Genomic DNA, 13430 nt, shown 5'->3' on the forward strand with positions numbered 1-13430 from the left:
CGAGGAATGCTTGATGACAGTGTGGAATGTTGGTATGCCTGGTGGACTGGAAGAGTGTTTACAACGGGATACACTCACCCTACTAAGTACAGACGAGCAACAAGATATAAGTACCTTTGTAAACTTTGTGTCTACATTACTTTTTACTCACCTGTACCGGTTTTTATTGTGCTATGCATACTCTACACTTGATTATTTCACTTGTTCTAGAATTTTTCTTTGTGTGTGGTGTGTTTCATTTATTTCTCCACACATTATTTTATTATTACTCTCTGAGCATGTTACTTATTGCATGTTACCATCTTCATATTTTCATGATGTTCCCAAGGGAAGGGGTGGTGTGTCTCGCTACGTCTTCCTGTTAGTATCTTTTCATCTATATCTTGTTGCTCATCTGTACTTAGTTTTCCTTTCTTTATCTTTGGCTTTCTGCTCTTTCCTTCGTAATTCGTTGTAACTATTTGGTTATATGTTCTCTTTGTTTCCTTAAGGAAAGAGGATATGTTGTGCTTACATTTACAGCAGCTCAGCCAGTTTGCATGTGTGTATGTATGGAACCTTGGAATGCTTGATGACAGTGTGGAATGTTGGTATGCCTGGTGGACTGGAAGAGTGACTGTTGGTGTGAGTGGGCTGAGTTGTGAAGATGCAGCTCCTTTTGGGGCCAGGAACTAGCTTGAAATGATCCTGAATCAACATCTATGATCCTGTAACTTATAAATAAATCTCTACTTGGATTTACCTTGTGACTACCATTATACTTTATTACACTGTGCAGCCCTTTTGCCTGCTTATCCCCTGCCTGGGTGAGAAGAACTGGACCTGCATCACTTTAACCCAGAGTGACTCCAAGTGGTAGCTGGCTGACCTCCTGATCTGAAGTCTCAGGGACCTAAAAGACTTCCAACCACCCTGCTTCTGCACTTGGACTCTGCGATCTGTGAGTCTGCCCTGCCAAGTGGTGCCAGGCCAGTCCTTGGAAGGGTCCTTGGAAGGAGGCCTAGGGTGTTTGCTCCAGCAGAACCGATGCATCTGTTCTGTGGAACTGAAGCATTGTCACCACTGAGTGAATCGGAATCGTCGCATGACCGCTTCTGCGTGGATTGCACTGACGAATCTCCACTGCTGCCGAGAACGTTCCCATGGGGAGCAGGGTCAAGACTGATTTGCATATGGCTGAGTATAAACTGGAATGGCATGGTGTGCAAAAACAACAATGGATTTAGGCCCAGATCCCTGTACTGTGGGTACATGTTTGACATTGTTTAGCATTCTGTTCATCAATTTTTCTTTTTGCATAGATCGTATTAGACGCATCGCCTTTGGAACTTACACTGCAAAATGCTCTTCCTGGTGCCAGGTCCTCAACAATGATGAAACTCCGCATCTCAGTTTCCCCGCTCATTGGAGCTGATGGACCAACTCGACTGCACAAAGCATCCTTAACACCGGTCTTCATATCGCAAGCCCCAGAAGCAGGATCCTCGATGTCGACGCATCAGGATGTCACATCAGATTCTTGTTGTATCTCTGAACTGGTGCACCACCTCTGCTGTGCAGGGCATCTTCTAACCGAATCCACACAATTGTCGCCAACCTCGGATTAAGATACTTTTGTTCTGCAGATTTAACTGGGTCCCTGTATCTGACCTACACTCCATCACAGCCAACCTGAACTTTTGACTTTGTCCTACTCTGGCGTGAACAGATAGCCCATGTTAGCGCTTTAAGCTTCGTAGTGCTATTTTTATTTAAAACATTTAAAAATCAGTATCTTAAGTTCTACTTATTGGATTTTCATTGTTTGGTCTTGCTTCATTTACTAAAGTCAGAGCTATTTTTCTAACTTGGTGTAGTATTTTTTTATGTGGTCTTTTTACAGTTTTATTGTTTGTAATGTTGCGCAAACACTTTATACATTGCCTCTAAGTTATGCCTGACTGCTCTGTGCCAAGCTACCAAAGGGTGAGCAAAGGTTTATTTAGGATTTGCGTGATACGTACCCTGACTTGAACTGTGGTTGCTCTTTGACTAACGTGTAAACCCTAGTCAACCACCAATCTCATTTCTAACAGTTATGTTTGTAAAAACAAAAGTGATAGTAGCAAAGGTTGTACTGGATATGGTACTCCTCCTGCCACGGACAATTCTCTGAATGCATCCATCAATACTGCAGTAATCAAAATGGATAAGAGAGAAATGGGCAAGATCACGGCAAATAAGCAAACTCATAATATCACACATTTGAGTTTGACTACTGAGGTCTAATCCACCATGAAAAAGGAGCATGGTGTGTGCATGCATTTGCCTGAGCTGCGCAGATACATACTCCAGGAAGAAAGAAGGATTCTCTAAAAATATATATTTTCCTACAATGAAAGCATTAGTCTAGATGACAGAGGTTGAGGTAAGGTGAACACGAACTTGGCTTTTGGGGGTTTTCTAGATATGAAGGATTCTCCATAGCGTTAATAATGAGCTCATAAAAGATTTCCACAGAGCCATACAGTGGCTTTGAAAGGGAACACAGTCTGTATGTAACAATGAAGGGATGAGTATAAAGTTAGCCATTTTTTCTGAACTTCAAATGCCTAGATCGAGCTTCAGGAAGAGATGAGTAGAACATTTACTTTTTTACTAAATGCTTATTTCATTCTATGATGCTAGTGATTTCTAAATTTAAATTAGTACTTGTATATGAAATGTTTAGAGTTTTTTAGGTCTTGCGTAGCATTGCAGCGCAAGCGTTTGCAGTGCAATGCGCTGCTTCACTTTGCAAATGAGGCATGTTGTATTAGAGTATATTTTAGAAGTGGGGTGGCAGCCCGCCCCTAATTTTCATTGGCTGGCGCCATTGTCTATGGTAAACATTGGCTTCCAATTGATAATGAGGCTTGTTAGTCCCTCCTTGTTACTGCCCTGTCTCCTTTTGGGACTACCCATCAGGAGTAGATCTTTTACTTGCAGCGTAATACTGTCTCTTTCAATTAGTCCCCCTCCCTCGAGTCGTCTCTTCACCAGGCTCCAATGCGCCGGATTGGGCCTCAGGCCCTGCCCCGGTAGTGTCAACATTACACAGATGCTGAGTCTCCAGGGGTAGGTGGGGAAATGAAGAAGGTGAACAAGCGCTCCAGCTAGTGAGCTAAGGGCGCGCTGCAGATTTCGACGTGTACTGAATTTCACCCAGCGATTCAGAAAAGTAGGAAATGTGACACCGAATTCCCATAATGTGACTATGCCGTAAGCATAGTGAAAGCATCATTAAAATACAACATATTTTTGGTCTCAGCTTCTTAAAACTGTTCTTGTGCTCTATTTATCTTCCATCGAAAGTGTCACCGAAAGCTAGTTCCACAGGGCTGCCCCCCTTGGAGCTGTCACCTGGCACATCGCAACACATCTCTCGAAAGAAGTGTGAATCCATGCTGCAAAGGCAGTGCGCGCCAGTGAGCCATCCACCGAGCCTCGTGCAAGAATCACTTTTCACAAGTCAGTGTTTAACAGGTGCAATTAAATGAGCTCAGAGACATGTGAGTCAGAAAGAAAGAAAGCATTCTAAGGATATCCTGGGAGAGGCTATGTGGGCGGCTGAACTATTTTAAAACCATGCAGCCACAAGGAGGAATTTAGGAGAAAGGCCATTTGATTTTCATTCATTCAAACTAAAGGCTTTTTTAAAAATCTGATTCTTTCTGTGTGGTTACCGATAGATGTACAAAACACTTGGCTGTCATGCCATATAAAGGGGTACCTGTCGGCTGTCTACACATGTAAAAAAAATGTGACATTTAAAAGGAAGGGATAAGAAGTCACATAGCACTCTTCGGAAATATATGCACAACCAACTAACTTCTCAACTTGAATTGGATTACTAACATACTGTTTAACACAGCATTTACTAAAGTAATCCAGTTTGGTTTTCTGTCATGCTCTAAATTTAATGAAACAACCCAGACAGTAGAGCTGTATAATTTGCTATAAGTTGATCATGATGTGTTAATCAAAAAATGTTCATGTGTGTACGTGGAAACTAAAACTGTTCAGTATACCAGTCCATCAATCCATTCATAAATTCATCCAAGTGTCGTACGTCCTTGTCTTCATCCATCGATCCACCGGCCCATCTACCCAATTCACACTTCCACCATCCCACCAGTCCATCCTTCATCCATCTACCAATCGTCCCTCTTTTTGGTCAGCCATCGATCAATCCATCTGCACATCTACTTAATTCACATATCCACCATCCCACGAGTCCATCCATCCATCTATCCATCCAGCCATACATGCAACCATCCGTCGTTCGTCCTTCTATTCATCCATCAATCAATCCCTTTGCCCATCTACCCAATTTACACCTGCATCCATTTAGCCAATCTTCAACCCACCCATCCATCTTCTTTAGTCACGTGTGTACTTTGTATATGTATGTATATATACTTATGCACAGGTCTATGGGTTATGCATATGTGCTACAAATATGTTTCCTTATAGCAAGGACATGCATTTATACTAATGACAAGGGACACTAATGCAAAATTCTAATGCCTGCAATCAAAAGAATGCAATTGGAAATAAAAAGAGCTAAAGACTATTGAAATACGAACTCAACTCACTAAATGTACATGTCCGAAAATAAGTTATGGCTATATGACCATAAACTAATAATGTAGGTTAAGAATTGCAATTCCTAAGTCTTACAATGCATATAATGCTGTTGGAAAGATTTCTTTGAGTTCATTTGTTTGCCTGCATACATAAGGCAACATTCAGTGCTTTTTACAATTCCTTCATAAATATATCTAAATACACAGATATAGAATGCAGGTGTGCCCTTCACACCTCCAGTTTTAAGGTTGGCACAACACTAGTAGCAAAGATCAATTTAGCATTTTGTGAATAACTTTGCCAACCTCTACATTCAATTAGTCATTAATTCTATCCGCCTGGCAATTCTTTATATTCTGAACTATTCCATCACCTCCGGAATGGTTCCCCCGCCATAGAAGTGTGCGATGGTTAGGGTCCTCTTGACAAAACCTAACCTGGACCAATTCAATCTGGCCAACTTTTACCCAATATCTCTTCTCCCTTGACTGAGTAAGCTGATTGAGAAACACATTAATACCACACTTGTAGATTATCTGGAATCTAACAACTTGCTCCATGATTCTCAAACAGGCTTTCATCCTCAGCACGGGATGGATATGGCCCTTCTAGCAGTAACGGAAGAGGCAAGGAGGTTACTGGACCAGGGAGGTACAGCCGCAATCATCCTCCTAGACCTCAGTGCCACGTTTGACACTGTTAAACAATAACACCTTGTCCTATCAACTCAAAAGCATGGGAGGGACAGGCACGACAATAACCTGGTTCCAGTCCTTTCTCAGTGACCGATTCTTCCAAGTCTTTGAAGGAGATGTTGTGTCCACCCAGTTGCCTCTTTGGTGTGGGGTTACTCAGGGCTTCGCCCTGACCCCTACGCTATTTAATATCTAGTTGAGTCCCCTGGCGGAGATTGTCCATCCATTCGGCATAAAGATTGTCACCTTTGCAGAGGCATTAAACCACCCCGAGAGGTCATCTAGCACCCTAAGTCCATGCCTAGAGGAGGTGGCTGAGTGGATGGAACTCTCATACCTTAAGCTCAACGGGGACAAAACCGAGCTTATGCTCCTGGGCGACCCTCCTCCTTCCATCTCTGCTCTCTTGTGGCCAGTCTGTCTTGGCTCTGCCCCAGCTCTAAAGGCACAAAGCAAGAGCCTTGGCATGCTGCTCACCAGCTTCCTCAGTTTTAACCACCAGGCCACTAAGCTCTCAGCCACCTGTTACGGCCTGATGAGAATGCTGCGAAAAATCATCCTCCTCCTTCCCTTCCAGGCAAGAAGGATTATGGTACAGGCCCTCATACTCTCTCGCCTCAACAGTGGGAATGCCCTGTACCTGGTAGCTCCCCAATTACAATCCATAAACTGCAAATGATTCAAAATTGTGCAGCCCTTCAACTTCTCCAGATTCCCCGGTTGCAATCTGCGAAACCAGCACTGAGGAGCCTCCTCTGGCTCCCAATCTCGGCCAGGATACAGTTCAAAGCTATGTGCCTGGTTCACAGAGCCATTTTGAAGACCAGTCCGGTCATCATTCACTCCCTTGTCACTCACTTTCACCCCTCCAGAAACCTTCGCTCAAGCTCTACTTTGCTGGCCACTCCAAAGAAAATTTGAAGCTCTCGATAGGTCGGACGCTCCTTTTCCTTTAATGCATCAAATCTCTGGAACACTCTCCCATCCACTCTGTGGAAGGAAAATAATCGGCTGGCCTTCCACAAACTCTTAAAAACCCATCTTTTCAAGACATCGCTCTAACGTCACTACTCCTCTGCCTGTTCTGCCCACAGCACTGGGCGGCCTCAGGGTAGCCGTGCGCTATTTAAATACAATTTCATTCATTCATTCATAATCCATATGTTGTCCTGCCACCTTTGCAACAGATTACTAGGTCAAATGGGATTCATAGTAATATGAGGGTGCCCAAAACATGTGAAATTGTGATCGGACGTGTAAATTGCAAATGCAAATTTAGCCATAAAAACAAAAATTGTGAATCAAGTATACATAATTTGGCCATTTTATAGTGCTTTTCTATATTTGGTGCTTTTTTTTGGTTTAGTTGACGTTTTTTAGTTGGTTTGGAGACATAAACGAAAAACAAGCTTATCATTGAATAAGAATCCCTTCTGTATATGAGTGTTAACATTTGAGAATAAGAAACAAGAGTTCTCATTGGAGCTTTCGGTTTTAGACAAGTATTTGGATTGGCTGATGTAACTTGCCCTTACAAAGGGCCCTTTTCTTACTCTCCTTTCACCTCTACAGCCTTCAGAATCAGCTGGAATGGTTGTCTGACCCCCAAATTGCCCTTAGATTTGTGAGGCACTTGTCACCCTATAGTTTTTTTGGTCGAGCCTGGGCAGCGCATGTGCTGCGCAGCGAGGCATGCTGTATTGAAGTAGGAACTTAAAGCCCTCCAATATTTGTCATTGGTTTGTGTCATTGTCCTTAGTAAATGGTGGCTTCTTCTTTGTTAATAGGCATGTTAGTCCCTCCTTAGTAACGCCTTGTCTTTATTGAGTTTCTCGTACTACAGGCAAAACATAATTTTCTGCAACATTCAGCCGACCAGGCGTGCTTTCACGGGGCGTTTTTACAAAAAAACGTTGTTTGTCAATGCTTTTTTTGGTGAAAATGCCCCATACCACCCTTTCACTTTAATAGCGACCGCAGACCTTCCTTTAGACAGGGCTCATCTAAAGAAAGGGGTATGGCCTCTATTAACTTGAAAGTGCAGCATGGGGTGCTTGTAAACATCAAGCATTTACAATGCAATAGGTCTCGCCTTTTAGAAACTTTGACCTATTGGTATTATAAATGACAATGCCTTTTATTACGTTTTTTAACACATAATTAAAGGCATTGTCATTTACAATGCCAATAGCTTAAAATATTATAAGTGCGAGACCTATTGCATTGTAAATGCTTGGTTCCTATAGTTAACATTGTTAGCACCCATTTATTTGTTCCGCTTTTCCCTTTGTATAATGATAACTGTTAGATTTGGGGGTCTCTAGTTGGCACAGGTAGGTATTTGTGACAAATAGGGACCCTTACCTCTAGTCAGGGTAAGGGGGTTCACTCCTAAAATAACACCTGCTCACCCCTTGGTAGCTTGTCATGAGCAGACAGGCTTATCTCAGAGGCAGTGTGTAAAGCATTTGTGACCACATACAGTAATCATAAACGACAAAAATCCACAATACTGTACTTAAAATGGTAGTTTTAGCTTAGTTCTGTTCAGTTCTTAAAATGCGACACTTTGAGTCAATGAACCTTTCGATGCGTTGCACTTCCACAACAAAAGTGTTGCAGCGATGGAAATGCGGCAAAGTTCCAGTGCAAAGAAATAAAGACGTGAAGATATTCAAGATAGGGCAAGCTTCTCCGATGATGGTTGAAGTCTTGATTCGATGCGTCAGCCGCAGCGGCTACACCCTTGTTCCGCGATGCGACGACAACAGCTTCGGCTGCAACACTCTTCTCTTCCGCACAATGTGACAACTACAGCGGCGACATTCAAGATGCGATGGCAGCAGTTCCAATGGCGGCACGCTTCTCCATGGATGTGAGGCTCTTTTCTTGATGCAGTGCAATACGACAGCTACAGCGGCAACATCCAAGATGAGATGGCAGCAGCAGTGACAAGCTTCCTTCTCGTTGGGAGACGCTTTTCTTGATGAGGTGCAATACGACAGCTACAGCAGTGACATCCACGATGCGACGGCAGCAGCAGCAACAGCGACATACTTCTTCCTCTTGAGTCGCGCTTCCAGCTCCTTGTAAAACGCAGTCCCTCAGAAGGCCCAAAACAGCAGCAGGCACTTCAAAAGAACTCTGGGGAGCTGGGGGTAAAGTCTGTTGTCCCTGAGACTTCAGCAGGAGGCACGCTCTGTTCCAAGCCCTTGGAGATCCTTACAAGTTGATGAAAGTACACAAAGTCCCTTTCTCCTCTCTTTGGCATTCAGGCAACCACTGCAGGCCAATCCCCCAAGCAGCACTTCAGCTTAGGGATAGTCTCTCCTCAGTTTCTTCTGGTTTCACTTCTCAGCAAAGGTTTCTTCTTGTTTGTCCAAAAGTGATCTAATTTCTTGGGATCTGGGTCCCAATATGTATACCCCAAAAAATCCTTTGTCCTCTGAGGGCAGAGGGGCCTTTGCCTAATCCAAACCAGTTCTGGAGCACTCTGTTTACATGACTCCTTCTTTCCTTTCACAGTGCAGGGCATAAACATCGGAAGCCCAACAGGAGGCGAAGCCAGCATTGTGGAGGAAAGGCACAGGCCTGGAAAACTCTGTTGACATGATTCCTTCTCTCCTTTCACAGTGCAGGGCAGAGACATCAGACGCACCACAGGGGGTGGAGCTAGCACTGTGGGGGGCATGCACAGTCCTATTCAGGTCCCAGGTGCAACTCCTCCCTCCCATCTAGATGCTGATCTCTTTAGTCACCAATGGGCTGACTCATCCTGTCTCTTGGATTCCCCCAGCCCTGTCACTCAAACTCCAGACAAGGAATACACAATCTAGAAGAGGCAGGCTTGAATAGTAAGACAAGAAAATACCTACTTTCTAAAAGTGGTATTTTTAAACACAGAATATTAAAACCAACTTCACTAAAAGATGTGTTTTATCATTCTGAGTTCAGGCATACTAAACTCGAATTTCTACCATGTTCCCTGAGTCAGTTAGGATTATAAAATGTACTAATCTACTGCCCATTCTGGCCTATTGAGAACAGGTAGCCATACAATAGTGAAAAACAAAAATGGCTGTATTTCTTTCTATTAGGACATGCCACACACACCAGGGCATGTCCTGCCTTATACTTACAATGCACCCTGCCCTTGGGCCTACCAAATGGGTTTCTGATATGAAGAAAAGGGAAGATTTAGGGACAGGAAAGTGGGTGCACTTGCCCAGTTAGTACGGCAGTACCAGACTGCACCCAGGCTCTGCAATGGCAGACCTGAGACATATTTTACAAGGCTGATTCTGTGGGTGACACAACCAGTGCTGCAAGCCCACTAGCAGCATTTGGTTTACAAGCCCTGGGCACACTCAGTGCACTGTACTAGGGTCTGACTAGCAAACCAAATCAGCCAATCATGGAACCACTAATCCATACATCAATGTATAATATGGAGAGCATATGCACTTTAGCACTGATCAGCAGTGGTAAAGTGCCCAGAGACATAAAACCAACAAAAACAGGTAAGACAAAATACAGGAGGAAGGCAAAAAGTTCAGGGACGACCCTGCAAAAAGAGCCGAGTCCAACAATAACCTACTGCACTTTTCAAACTTCTTCCCTCTGATTCTCATGACAGCTGAGCCAACTGCTTTATTCCAAGAAACCCTCAGTGAGAAATTCATTTGCTACAAGAGAAAAATTAAGTTTCAGTGGATAAACCACAGGACAATTGTGCTCTGCATCGCACAGATGGAGCATTAAAGGAAAAATGTTAAGAGAAAACATATGCTTTAAACATCCGTGCTCTGGCCCCCGGACTTCATGTGATACACAATATTAATTCAGAAAATATAATTGTGAAAATATAATTATGTTGTTCGCAGATGCTGTTTTTTTCATTGTAGTGTTTACCCGTAAAGTGGGAAACTACTGCACTCAGTTTTAACCTTCATATGCTACTTACTTTTATATTTTATATTCTAGAAAAAGTCACATATGTACGAAGGTAATGTTATTTTGTTTAGTAGGCATATTGCGTGCATAATAACCCCACTTCGATTTTAATGTATTAGCATACTCCTGTTTGACGGAATAACTGGTTACATCTGACACACAGGTGTTAAAGGAGAAGGTGCTGTTCATATGTAAAGTTCAATCTATTCCACACTAGTATAATGACAGTGGTGTTATGGGTAATAAATTGAATCTTCTTTTTATGTATCTTTCCCTATCTTCTTGAAGTTCTATTTTCTATCCCCTCTTAGAACCACTAAATTACTTATCTGACTTCACCTTATATATTGTTTTCATGAATTACATTCGTAAATGACTCATACTCCCATTCACCAGAATTGATTAATCTTTTCATAAGTATCTGCAAACCTTCTTTTTGTAAGTATTACATTTATATTTGTTTCTTATCGTTGTTCCATATATCTTAAATACCTCTTTCATGTTCTCAGTGTTCACACACAGTACAGGGGTGCCTTTTGTGGTCAAAGCGTGATAAGTAGCAATTACATTTCTTCTAGAAATAACACTGGTTCACGTGATTGAATTTTATTTTTTTATTGCGCTTATTACCCCTGACGAGGCACCGAAACTACCCCTGACGAGAAGTGTAAATGCTTCGAAGTCAAATTCTGATATGGTGCCATGCCAATACCACAACCACCACAATCATGTGGGGATTTATTACCGAGCCATACGTTTTTTGTGATGCTACTTATGTAGACCTGAGCATTATTACTTCTTCCTGATTGTGTGTCTGGATTTGAGTTTCCGGCAGTTTGTACTGATATGCTTGTTTTAATGGTAACTGCTTCTTATGAAATATATGAACACCAAACAGTGGAATGTTGTGTGCAGCACTGCAGCCCTCTCTTCATTTTACGATTGATACATTTTATTAGATAGAGTATGTTTCAGTTGTTCAGAAATATGCCATCTTATATATATTTTTGACCCAGCTTAACACCTTTTTATATCTTGTAATTTACTTTCTATACTACATTTGACTAGGCTAAAATGATTTAAAAGGTGCAAAATATTAAACCGCGCGATAAAAGGCTGAGAACGTAATAAATGTGGTGGTTCTTAGAAAAGTCTTGTAAGCTGTCTGCTAAATAGGATTTATTGAAAGGAGAGTCAAAATGTCTGACTTATAATTGAATTCAGGACGACTTTAAAGGAACTTCACAGCAGCTATTCACCATAGAAAGCAAGTGTGTTAATACTAAACAGCTTGCCAACATGTGGTAACTTAATAAGGGCTCTATTTTCCTAATTCCCCAATGCTTACAATTATTAAGACATTTTGGATGTAGTCATCAACATCTGACAATGTCACTTTGAGGGTACTAAATACTAATACAACCAGGATCCGTATTACAGAAAGTGCCTCAGGTGTGCAACATGCATGAATGCCTGCTTTTTGCATCCCCGGGGAACTATGGTATTACATAAAGGGCCACAGATGTTTGTGTATCTAATTCTGTAATACTGAAACAGCTGGTGCACATGTAGCACCAGCACTATCTTTGGAGGTTGCTCCCTTAACTACAAATAAGGGAATCACTTTAACTCTGCTCCTTGGTCATATTATAGATGTGGATGCGCACACATGTACACACACACACTGTTAGTGCACCTCTCGGGCCAGCCCTGTGGATGGATGAATGGGGGGTCCTATGGTCTCCGCTTATACTCCCCTGCATGCGGGTGCAGTCACTCACTGCACCCATTTGCAGGGGGATCTCTCTGCCCTCTTCAAAAGGCAGGTGGGTTGCCACTTGCAGTTTTTGAAGTGGTGAACATATGCTGTTGTATTAACTTTCAGGACAGATCTATGGGGCATATTATCAAAAGGATTTATCTCCGCTTTTTTGGCTTGAAAAGCCAAGAAAGCGGAGATAACATTATCTCCCTATTACCTAGCTGTCGCTAACACCCGTTAGCGACAGCTAGTAGGAGATAGCGACCATCTTGGGCCCCGCTTTGCATGTCAGTGATATTTATCACTAATGACATGCAAAGTGGGCGTGCCAAGATGTTAGCGACTGGAAACAGTCGCTAACATCGCTATCTCCTATTACAATACAAATAATCTTTATTTCGATCATTTCAGATCATAAAAGATAGACACGTAAACATACTATAAAACATTAAAATGATTTCTGTATTACAGGTTTTTTTAAAAAGCCATGATTGGAGTCTAAAAAGATGTGTGATTTAAGCTTAAAAGTTAGTAGGAGATGCCATATTGGAGTCTTTTATAATTCTTGCGCGTGCTCTCCACATTGCTGTCAGAAATTTCGCCATGGCAAAGACAGTTGTAGGTGATAAGTCTGTTTTTAGCACTCTATACGCTGGGGCATAGGTTCGGAAATTCAAGTTCTTTAGGTATGGGACCAGCCAGTAGCTCCTGATTTTACTGTACGCTCTACAAAAGAAAACCACATGTAGCTCACTTTCCAGCTTGTAATTGCATGCTGGGCATGTTGCCAACTCAAGGTTACCATTCCAGGATTTGGTGAAGGCCCTCAGTGGTAGCGAGCCATATCTCCATTGCAGGAAAATCTTTCTTACATGCACAGGGGACATGCCGTCCAAAACATACTCAGGTCTGTAGAAGTCTTTTGCTTTGGTAAAAATGTCACTTAGAGACCCTTCTCTGATTGAACCCAGAGCTTTCTCGAGCATGAAATTGTAAAACAATCTGGAGAGTTCTTTCCTTGGAAGGTTTGTGGCAGTTGTTTCAGGATTACACCACAACTCAGGGATTCCAAGTGTAGTGCACATGTCCCGGATATATTTTAACCAAGGGATTTTGGACACATGTATTAGCCTGAGAAACTCCTGTAATTCGCTTCTGTAGTGACCCAGATCCTGGCTACTCCACAGACGTCTCCAATAAGTCAAAGGTTTTAGGCCCAGTTCTTCAGTAATTGGGCGCAGTGCCAAGTCCATTCTCAGGGGGAGGAGGGGGCTACTCGATGGAAGAGCCGCTAGCTGTCTTATAAAATTATTTTCAGCGACCTGAATATTTTGTAATGATGTGTGTCCCCATAACTCTGCCCCATAGGCAATACCTCCTCTAGCTTGCGCTTTATAGATGTGTATTGCCGG

Source organism: Lissotriton vulgaris, chromosome 5 (assembly GCF_964263255.1).
Source record: "Lissotriton vulgaris chromosome 5, aLisVul1.2, whole genome shotgun sequence".
Taxonomy (NCBI): domain Eukaryota; kingdom Metazoa; phylum Chordata; class Amphibia; order Caudata; family Salamandridae; genus Lissotriton; species Lissotriton vulgaris.